An 11,533-nucleotide genomic window follows, 5' to 3' on the forward strand; every position below is an offset into this window, starting at 1 on the left:
TCTCTGGGGCTATTTGTGTTTCAATTTTACAGCTTTTAAGTTTGACCAATATGTGATTGAGAACAAGACCATTTTCCTTCTTTGTTTGAACGTAGTTCAGATTTCCTTGAAAACATTGTACAATTTAGAATTTTCATGACCAGAAAGAATATTGGAAGAAAATTAAGAAAGAACTTCCTAAAGTGTGCTGAATATATACTTGGAAAGAAAACCATTACAGGGGAAAAATGGCGGCAATTTCAATGGGCACAGGCACAGGGGGACATTTAGCTCGATTAATCAACAAATAATTCCACCACTCCCGATGTCGTCTTATCATCGATCCCAAAACACAATGCAGTATTCCAATCTCTACCCATTTCCTTGTATCAATAATCTGCTCCACTGTCTCCAGCTGCTTTAGTGTCTCATCTAACAGAAGAACAAGCCCCAAAATCGAATCCTGCGCGCTTTCCGCTGCTGCATTTGTGCCATGTGTACATTATTAGTGGAACATTAGCTGAGAGAGTGGGATCAGCTCTGCATGAATCTCACCCTTTTACACACACACACAAAGTTCAAGTTGTGCAGCAAATGTCAATCAACTCAGCAGCCATACCAAGCCCTCTGATGATAGGCACAGGTAGATCTCGGCTCCAGGACATCTCTGCAGGTGTTCCTCAGGGTAGTGTCCTCAGCCCAGCCATCTTCAGCTGCTTCATCAATGACCTTCCCTCCATTAGAAGTTCAAAAGTGGGGATGTTCGCCTATGATTGCACAATATTCAGCACCATCTGCAACTCCTCAAATACTGAAACAACCTGGCTTGGACTGAAGAGTGTCAACTAACATTCGTATCTCACAAAGGGCCGGGCAATGGACATCTTCAACAGAAGAGAATTTAACCATCACCCCTTGACATTCAATAGCATAACCATCTCTGAATTCCCACCTCAAGGGTCGCCCTGTCACTCTGAGGATGTGGCCTCCATTGCAATCTCTCCCACTCATCTTTGCCATGTCCACTCTTTCCAGGCCTCTTTGTTCAGTAAGTTTCAAGCAGACCCCCCACCACCACCCTGCTCCACCCCTTTGTTCAAAACTCTGTCAGGGACACACCCAGAGTCCTCAGCTGCTCCCTATGTGAGATGCTGCCTGACTTGCCAAATTTTTCCAGTGTTTGTTCTTGAATTTCATTATCTGTTTTACCAGCATTTTCAACCCAATGTGCTTCTCTGAATACCCTGAGTGCTTCTGTTCCTAAATCCCTGTTATGCCCCAGGTTAGTCACACTCACTTGTAACTTCGATTTATTGTGCAACATCACCTCATACTTGCAGACTTTGAATTGCATCAGTCGCATTATATATTCCACTGAGACAGAAGGGTAGGGGAGTACAAAACTAGAGGACATAGGTTTAGGGTGAGAGGGGAAAGATTTGAACTTGAGGAGCAATTTTTTTTCATATGGAGGGTGGTGTGTGTATATGAAATGAATTGCCAGAGGAAGTGATAGAAGCGGGTACACTTACAACATTTAAAAGGTATTTGGTCAAGTACGTGGATAGGAAAGGTCTGTGGCAGCACTGTGTCTCTAGACTGCACCAGGCCAAATCTCCAGACCAGGCCGGGCTTCAAAACTCGATGCCTTGCTTCCAGTAAGTAAGGGCCTCCCCTCCCCACATGGCCTCTGGTCCGGGCCTCCCCTCCCCAAATGGCCTCCGGTCCAGGACTCCCCTCCCCACATGGCCTCCAGTCCAGGACTCCCCTTCCCACATGGCCTCCAGTCCAGGACTCCCCTCCCCACCCTTGCCTCCGGTCTGGGACTTGCCTCCCCCCGGTCTGGGACTCGCCCCCCTGCAGCATCCCTCCAGTCCGGGACTCGCTCCCGGGACTAGCCTCCACGCTCCAGCCTCCAGTCCGGGACTCCCCTCTCCACGCTGTGCTCTGGTCTGGGACTCCCCTCTCCACGCTGTGCTCCGGTCCGGGACTTCCCTCTCCGCGCTGTGCTCCGGTCCAAGACTTGCCTTCAGGACTAGCCTCCCGTGTTGGCCTTTTCTTGATGCCTCCCAAACCGGCCTGGTCTCAGACTGGCCAGCAATGGCCTCTGGTCTGGGAGTCACCTCCTCCATTCCCTTGGGGTAAATTTAGAAGTAGTAAGTTTGGGAAAAAGAAATGAGGAAAGAGAGGGGTTAAAAAATGAAACTGACAGAGCAGGTCTGGTTGGAGTGACCTACTCTGCTGCATCTTGCTGAACCAGGCAAATGGGACTGATTCAGTTTAGGAAACCTGGTCAGCATAGACAATTTGGGCAGAAGGGTCTAGTTCTGTGCTATATGACTCAATGACAAGCCAATTATCCCCAGGATCATTCTTGTAAATCTCCTCTGGACCCCCTCCAACGCCAGCACATCCTTCCCTAGATATGGGGCCCAGAACTGCTCAATATTCCAAATGCAGCCTGACCAGAGCCTTATACAGCCTCAGCAGTACATCTCTGTCCTTGTATTCTGACCCTCTTGAAATGAATGCTAACATTGCATTTGTCTTTCTAACTGTCAACTGAACCTGCATGTTAACCTTAAGAGAACTATGAACTAGAACTCACAAGTCCATTTGTGCTTCAGATTTCCAAAGCCTTTTCCCCATTTGGAAAACAGTCTATGCCTCGATTCTTCCTACCAAAGTGTATAACCTCACACTTCCCCACACCGTGTTCTATCTGCCACTTCTTTGTCTACCCTCTGAGCCTGTGCAAGTCCTTTTGCAGCCTTCCTGCTTCCTCAACACTACCTGTCCCTCCACCTATCTTTGTGTCATATGCAAACTTAGCAACAGTGCCCTCAGTTGCTTTATTCAGATCATTAATGTATAATGCGAATAGCTGTGGTCCCAATATGGACCCCTGTGGAACTCTACCAGTCACTAGCTGCCAGCCTGAGAAAGACTCCTTTATCCCCATTCTCTGCCTTCTGCCAGTCAGCCAATGCGCTGTCCTTGTCAGTACCTTACCCCTAACATCATCTTTTATTTTATTTAGCATCCACCAGTTTATCAGAGGCCTTCTGGAAATCCAAATAGATTATGTCCACTTTCTCTTCTTTGCCTCCATTACCTCCTCAAAGAATTCTAACAGATTTTGTCAGGCAAGGCAGCATGGTGGCTCAGTGGTTAGCACTGCTGCCTCACAGCGCTAGGGTCCCGGGTTTGATTCCAGCCTTGGGTAACTGTCTGTGTGGAGTTTACACATTCTCCCCGTGTCTCTATGGGTTTCCTCCGGGTGCTCCGGTTTCCTCACACAGTCCAAAGCTGTACAGGTTGGGTGGATTGGCCATTCTAAATTGCCCCATAGTGTCCAGGGATGTGCAGGTTAAGAAGATAGATTGGGAATAGATTTAAATTGCTGCCCTAGTATTGCGCAAATAAAAATATTTAAATCATAAATAAATAAATACAGCCTTTCACAAACTTCAAACATAACAAGGCACTTTATAGCCAATGAACTTATCTTGAACTGTTAGCATACACAGCAGCTATTTTGCACACAAATTGCCTTAAACAAACAATGATGATGACTAAGAGATAGTAAGAACTGCCGATGCTGGAGTCAGAGATAACACAGTGTGGAGCTGGAGGAGCACAGCAGGCCAGACAGCATCAGAGAGCAGGAAAGTTGACGTTTCAGGTCGGGACCCTTCTTCAGAAATGGGGGAGGGGGAAGGGAGCTCTGAAATAAATAGAGAGAGGAGGGGAGGGACTGGGGAAGCGAGGTGGGATGGTGATAGGTGAGTGCAGGTAGACAGTGGTGGGAGGTGGGAGGGGTGGATAGGTGGAAGAGAAGATGAACAGGTTGTGTCAGGTCAAGGAGGTGGGGATGAGAGGGAGTGTTGGTCATGGGATGAGGCTGGGAGTGGAGAGATTTTGAAACTAGTAAAGTCCACATCGAGACCATCGGGTTGTAGGCTCCCAAGGCGGAATATGAGGTGCTGCTCCTCCAGTTTCCAGGTGGCATCAATGTGACACTGGAGGAGGCCAGGATGGACATGTTGTGCAGGGAGTGGGAGGGGGAGTTGAAATCATTCGTGACTGGAAGGTGTTGTCATTTGTCACGAACAGAGCGCAGGTGCTCTACAAAGCAGTCTCACCAATGTAGAGGAGGCCACTTTGGGAGCAGCAGATGCAGTAGACCACATTGACGGATGTGCAGGTGAACCTCTGGCTGATATGAAATATTTGTTTGGTGCCTTGAATGGAGGTGAGGGGGGAGGTGTAGGGGCAGGTGTAGTGCTTCCTGCGGTTGCGGGGAAAGGTGCCGGGGGTGGTGGGGTTACTGGGGAGTGTGGAGTGGATGAGGGAGTCACGGAGAGAGCGGTCCCTATGAAAGGCAGATAGGGGTGTGGAGGGAAATATCTGTTTGGTTGTGGGGTCGGATTGCAGGTGGCGGAAGTGGCAGAGAATGATACATTTGATACGGAGGTTGGTGGCATGGTACGTGAGGACATGGGGGATTCTGTTTTGTTTTTGTTGGGAGGGAGGGGATGTGAAGGCAAAAGTGTGAGAAACGCAAGAAATGCGGTCAAGCGCATTTTCGACCACCGAAGAGGGGAAGTCACGGTCCTTGAATTAAGAGGATGTTTGGGAGTGGAATGCCCCATCTTGGGAGCAGACTTGGCGGAAGCGGAGGAATTGGGAATAGGGGATCACATTCCTGCAGGAAGGTGGGTGAGACGAGGTGTAGTCCAGATAGCTGTGGGAGTCGGTGGGCTTGAAATAGATGTCAGTTTTGAGGCGGTTACCAGAGATAGAGACAGAGAGGTTCAGGAAGGAGAGAGCAGTATCAGAGATGGTCCAGGTGAATTTGAGGTTGGGGTGAAAGGTGTTAGTAAAGTTGATGAACTGTTCAAGCTCCTCATGGGAGCACAAGGCAGCGCCGATACAGTCATCGATACACAGTCAATGATGAGTGTGTGCGCAAGTAACATGCTGCCATTGCTCATTCCAAATGCATTTCTTGAATCAAACTGGAAATGGATGAGAATGGATGGCTCAGTGATTAGCACTGCTGCCTCACAGCACCAGGGACCCGGGTTCAATTTCAGCCTCAGGCAACTGTCTGTGTGGAGTTTGCACATTCTCCCCGTGTCTGTGTGGGTTTCCTCCAGGTGCTCCGGTTTCCTCCCACAGTCCAAAGATGTGCAGGTTAGGGTGGATTGGCCAAGCAAAATGCAGGTTTAAAGGGATAGGATGGATCTGGATGAGATATTCTTTGGAGGGTCAAGCTGGACTTGATGGGCCGAATGGACTTTTCCTGCACTGTAGGGATTATATGATCTCCCCTTAATGAAGCTGTGCTGACTCAGCCCTATTTTAATATGCACTTACAAGTACTCCACAATCTTATCATTAATAATGGACTCTAAAATCTTACCAGTGACCAAGATCAGGCTAACCAGCCTATAATTTCCTGTCTTCTGTCTCCCTCCCTTCGTAGCAGGTCATCTTCCAGTCCTTTGGGACTCTCCCTGACTCCAGAGATTCATGAAAGATCACCACTAATGCCTCCACAATCTCCTCGGCTTTTTCCTTCAGACCTCTGGGGTGTAGTCCATTTGGTCTGTGTGATTTATCCACCCTCATACCCTTCAGTTTTCCTAGCACCCTCTCCGTAATGATAGCCACTGCACTCACCTCTGCCCTCTGAACCCTCTTGAAGTTCTGGTATGCTGCTGGTGTGAAGACTGATGCAAAATACTTATTCAGTTCCTCTGTCTTTCTTTGTTCCCCATTACTACTTTTCCAGCATCATTTCCAGTGGTCTGATGTCCCCTCTTGCCTCTCTCTTTACCTTTCATATATTTAAAAAAAACTCTTGCAATCTTTTACATTACTAGCTTGGTTACCCTCATATTTCATCTTCTCCCTGTTTATTGCTTTTATAGATATCCTCTGATGGTTTTCAAAGGCTTCCCACTAATCTTCACCACATTGTAATTTTTTTTGCTTATATGCAGTCTCTAACCTCCCTTGTCATCCACGGTTGCCTTGTCCTCCCCTGAGTATGTTTCTTGTTCCTTGGGATGAATTTCTACTATGCCTTCCGCATTACCACCAGAAACTCCTGCCATAGCTGTATCACTGTCTTCCATGGTAGGTCCCCCTGATAATCAAATCTGGCCAGCTCCTCTCTCATGTCTTTGTAGTTATCTTTACTTAATTATAATACCATTACATCAGATTCCAGCTTCTACCCCCCTCAAACTCCAGGGTGAATTCTATCATGTTATAGTTGCTGCCTCCGAGGAGTTCCTTCACCTTAAGCTCCCTAATCAAGTCATGAATTCCTTTTCTTGCTATATGCTATCAACATGATTTTCCCAGTCCACCTACGATTATTGAAAGAGTGGAAAATGGAGTTTAATTTGGATAAATGGAAGCTTTTGCATTTGGTAAAACAAACAAAGGCAAGACTTATACTATTAGCACTAGGCCATCACCTTCCCACGTTAAGTACAGCACCCTCAGTCCTGTGTTGACTGCCCTCCTTCTCATCGCTGTCCCCTTATCTGCTGTGCCTGAAGTTAGATTCCTAAACCTTTCCATATTCTCTGTGTTATTACTTGTTCTGGAAATTTTAATAACCTCTTCTGAGCCCTCCTCCATTTAACTTTTTCCATGCAACTCCCCCACACAAACTATTTCCTTTAAAGATCTATCCACAGCCCCAGTTACACAATCTCCAGGATTCTGGTCCCTGCATGATCCAGGTGGAGCCCATCCCATCGGAAGAGCTCCCTCCTTCCCCAATATTGGTGCCAAAGTCCCATGAATTCAAATCTGTTTCTCCCACACAAATCCTAGAGACACGCTCAATCTTATTGACCTTGTGCCAATCAGTTTGAGGCTCAGGTTATAATTCAGAGGTTTGTACTGTTTTGGTTCTGCTTTCTAATTTAGGCTGCAGCTGCCCATATTCTCTCAGCAGAACCTCTGTCTTCTTTCTACCTACATCGTTGGTACATACATGGACCACAACAACTGGATCTTTCCCCTCTCGTTCCAAGTTCTTCTGAAGCCCAGATGAGATATCCTGAAGCTGGGTACCAGGTAGGCAACACAGCCTTTGGGACTCTTGATCCTGGTCTTGGAAATCAGTGTCTATTCCCCTGATTATACTATCGCTGATTACAACTACATTTCTCTTGTCTCTCCCCTGTACCATGGAGCTGTGGTTATTTTGCTCATCGTCCCTATAGCCCTTGCTCTCATCCTCACAGGGAGCAAGAATCTCAAACCTGTCAGTCAAGCTCAAGGGCGGAGGCTCCTTCAGCACTACTGCCTTGATCTCTCTACCTACCTCACTCGTAGTCACACTGTCTTGGCCCTGACCACTGACTGAGTTCGAGGAAGTTAATCTAAGGTGTGTGACTGTCTCCTGAAACACAGCATCTAGGTAACTCTCCTCTTCCCTGGTATGTTGCAGAGTTTGAAAGTCAGACTTCAGCTCATCAACTCTGAACTGGAGGTCCTTAAGCACCCATCATTTGCTGAAGATGTGGTCACTATGAACCACAATGGGGTCCACCAGCTCCCATATCATGCAGTTACCATACAAGCCTGGCCTGGCATCACTATTTTAGCTGGTTCACAATATTTTTTACTAAAAATTTTCTACTGGTCTTTTAGTTTGTAGCCTGTAAATATTTCCCTTATTTACCCTTAATCTGAAAGTAGCCTGCAATAATAGTCAAATTAGTAGCTGTCACCAAGCAATGAACTTACAGTTTACCTGTAATATCACTTTTTTGTGCTGGACCCCTCATCCTGCGCTTCAGTTTATCCCATTAAAAAAACCTTACAAACTATGATCCAAAAATGCAAGCAACAAACACCTCTTCCCCTCTGCACCAAATTCCCACACTGCCCCCAAATTCCCAAAACTAGGTTTTTGTCTCAGTCTGGACGTGATTGCTCCTTCCTGATGGTGTTCAGCCTACTGGCCATGCACTTTCAACATGCCCTCTTCGAAATAATCACAATAGAAATCTGGCAGAGTATCTCAAAGACAGGAAAGAGGCTAAGGCTGGAATAAGGAAGGTTAAGAGGAAGCATGACATTAAGGATAGCAGGCTGCACTAAAACAAATAGCAAAAAGTTCTTCAAATATTTTAATAGTAAAAGATTAGTGAAGGCCTGTTTACTGAAGGAGAGGGAATGGCAGAGGTAACTAAATGAATATTTTGCTTCTGTCTTTTTCAAATCAGAAGATAGCGAACATGATACAGCTGAAAATGTGGGTTTTGAGCAACTGAGCAGTATAGTGATAGATAAAGGGATATTAAAAAGATTGAGCGAGTTGAGAGAGTTAAAGGAGCAAATTGTGAAGTCATTGACAGAAATTTTCCAGGGCTCATTGAACACAGGATTAGTCCTGGGGGCACTGCAGGATTGCAAATCTGATGCTGTTGTTTAAGAAAGGGACAAAGAATAATCCAGGAAACTACAGACCTGTCAGCTTGACATCAGTAGTAGGAAAGCTGATGGAAGCCATAATACGAGGTAATACCTTTAGTAAAAAATAAGTTAATATTAGACAGTCAATATGGCTTTGCCAAGAGCAGATCATGTCTGACAAATTTAATGGAGCTCTTTGATGAGGTGACACAGGTAATAGATGAGGATAGTGCTCTAGACGTTGGACTTTCAGAAAGCATTTGATGCAATGCCACATGGCAGGTTGGTTCGCAAGTTAGAAATATTTGGGATTGATGGGTCCTTGGCAGCATAGATTAGAATTTGGCTAAAAGGTAAGAGACAGAGTGCACGTATAGATGGGCATTTCTCAGCCTGGAGACAAGTTGAAAGTGGTGTTCCCCAGGGATTGGTGTTGAGACTCTTGCTTTTCTGATTTACATAAATGATTTGGGGATTAGTGTTGAGGGTAAAATCTCTAAATTTGCAGATGATACTAACCTAGGGAGAATGGTGAATTGTGAGGATGGTGTTGAGCGACTTCAGCAGGTCATTAACAAGTTGGCCAAATGGGCAGACACCTTGCAGATGGAATTCAATGCAGAGAATTGGGAGATAATGCATTTTGGTAGAAGAAACATTGAGAGACACCACAGGCTCAATAGTATGACTTTGAGGGGAATACAGGAGCAGAGGGACCTCAGGGGTCAAATACATACTTCTCTGAAAGTGGCCAGGCAGGTTGAAACAGTTGGGAAGAAGGCTTATAGGATTCCTGGGTTTATAAATAGAGGCATGGAATATAAAAGCAAGGAAGTGATGCGACACTTCTACAAATCATTGGTCAGACCACATTTGGAGTATTGTGTTCAGTCCTGGGCACCTTATGTAAGGAAGGATGTGAAAGCCCTAGAGAGTGTGCAAAGGAAATGTACTTGAATGATACCACGAAGGAAGGATTTTACACACAAGAAAAGATTAGAGAGATTGGACTTATTCTCCTAACAGAGAAGATTAAGAGGTGACTGTGTTGAAGTGTTCAAAATAATGAACAATTTTGACAGAAAGAAGGATATTCTATTTCCACAAGTTGGAATATCAGTAACTAAAGTCAGAATGCCAAGATCATCTGCAAAAGAGCTAGAATTGAACTGAGGAGAAACTTCTTTACCCCAACGTGGTGGTGAGGAAGGTCCCCCCAGCAGTGTTGAGAGCAGGCAGCCTGAGGTCTCCAGGCCTCTGTGGTGAGAACACGCCAATGTGGAGGAAGTTGAGCCCTTGTAGGGAGTGTGAGCCCAGCACAGCTAAGCACTTAAGACTGTAATGTTGAATTTTTAACTTTTTTTATTTTTCTACTTTATACTAAGAAGGACTGTAAAGTTTAACTTTTAACTTTGTTTTTTTTAATTTTCTACTTTGTACCTAGGTATCTTTGTACCTAAGATGGTGCCAGGAATGGTGACATTGCACACTTTTCACTGTACTCCTGTACTTCCCTACTTGAGTACACATGACAATAAAATCTAATTCTAAATCTAAAAACTTCGAATTCTATTACTCAAGAGAGTTGTTAGGTCTTAGAATGTGCTGCCTGGGAGAGTGGTGGAGGTGGATTCCATAGGAGGTTTCTAAAGAGAGCTGGATATCTATGTTTGAAACTGATTAAATATGAAGGCTACAGAGATAGGGCTGGAGGCCCATTTTGGGAACCAGTACAGACACGATCAGTCAAATAGCCCTCCTGTACTGTAAAACTCTGTGATTCTACAATGGGCTTTTTTCTTAAACTCATACACAGGATGCGGGTATCACCAGCATTTATTGCCCATCCCTATTGCCCAGACGGCAGTTAAGAGTCAATGGCATATATAGGCCAGATCAGGCAAAGATGGCAGTTTTCATTCCTAAAGGACAGTAATGAACCAGATTCCTAACATTCAACAGTGATGGTCACCATTATATTCTTAATTTCCAGATTTTAATTGAACTCAAATTCCACCATCTGAAATGGCACAGTTAAAACTCACGTCCCCAGAACATTAACTGAGTCTCTGGATAAATAGTCCAGTGATAATCAGACTAGGCCATCGCCACCAACTAATTGGCTGAATACTGTGTTTTAGGTGGAGTCATGACCCAGGAGTAGGCACACCAGCAGTGTGCCACACAGGGTCTGTAACTATCATATATGCACCTCAAGGGAAGGACTTAGAACAGTTCAACACAGGAACAGGCCCTCCAGCCCAGCATGTCTGTGCCAATCATGATGCCATTCTGAACTGATCCCATTTGCCTGCATATGGTCCTTTATCCCTGTTCCTCCCCCACAGCAACACTGTAACAGAGATAGCAGGAACTGCAGATGCTGGAGAATCTGAGATAACAAGGTGTAGAGCTGGATGAACACAGCAGGCCAAGCAGCATCAGAGGAGCAGGAAGGCTGACGTTTCGGGCCTAGATCCTTCTTCAGAAATGGGGGAGGGGAAGGGGGTTCTGAAATAAAGAGGGAGAGAGGGGAGGTGGATAGAAGATGGAAGATTGCAGCATTCCCTCAGCAGTGACCCTCCGACAGTGCAGCATACCAGTTGGCACCTAATGTCCCAGAGTAATCCTCCTGTTTTCTGATCCCACAGAAACAGCATGTCCAGAGATACAGGTTCCCCTTGTGGGGAAATGGTCTATGACTCGCCACAACAAATGGTGAAATTTCAAGTCAATAAAATATCCCACTAAAATGAGAGTTTAATGGCAGCAGTGTAATCATAAAACCCTAATGATTCTTTAGAGGAAAGAAATCGGCCAGCCTTATCCAGTCCAGCCTACATGTCACTCCAGACCCACAAAGACATGTTGATGGAAATGGTTACAGAGATAGTAGGAACTGCAGATGCTGGAGAATCTGAGATAACAAGGTGCAGAGCTGGATGAACACAGCAGGCCAAGCAGCATCAGAGGAGCAGGAAGGCTGACATTTCGGGCCTAGACCCTTCTTCAGAAATGGGGGAGGGGAAGGGGGTTCTCGATGCTCAGGTGAACGCCTCATTGCCGACGGATAAAAACAGACACAAAAAGGGGGGGTCGGCCT

The sequence above is a fragment of the Rhincodon typus genome, chromosome 11, assembly GCF_021869965.1.
Source record: "Rhincodon typus isolate 14 chromosome 11, sRhiTyp1.1, whole genome shotgun sequence".
In the NCBI taxonomy this organism is placed as follows: Eukaryota; Metazoa; Chordata; class Chondrichthyes; order Orectolobiformes; family Rhincodontidae; genus Rhincodon; species Rhincodon typus.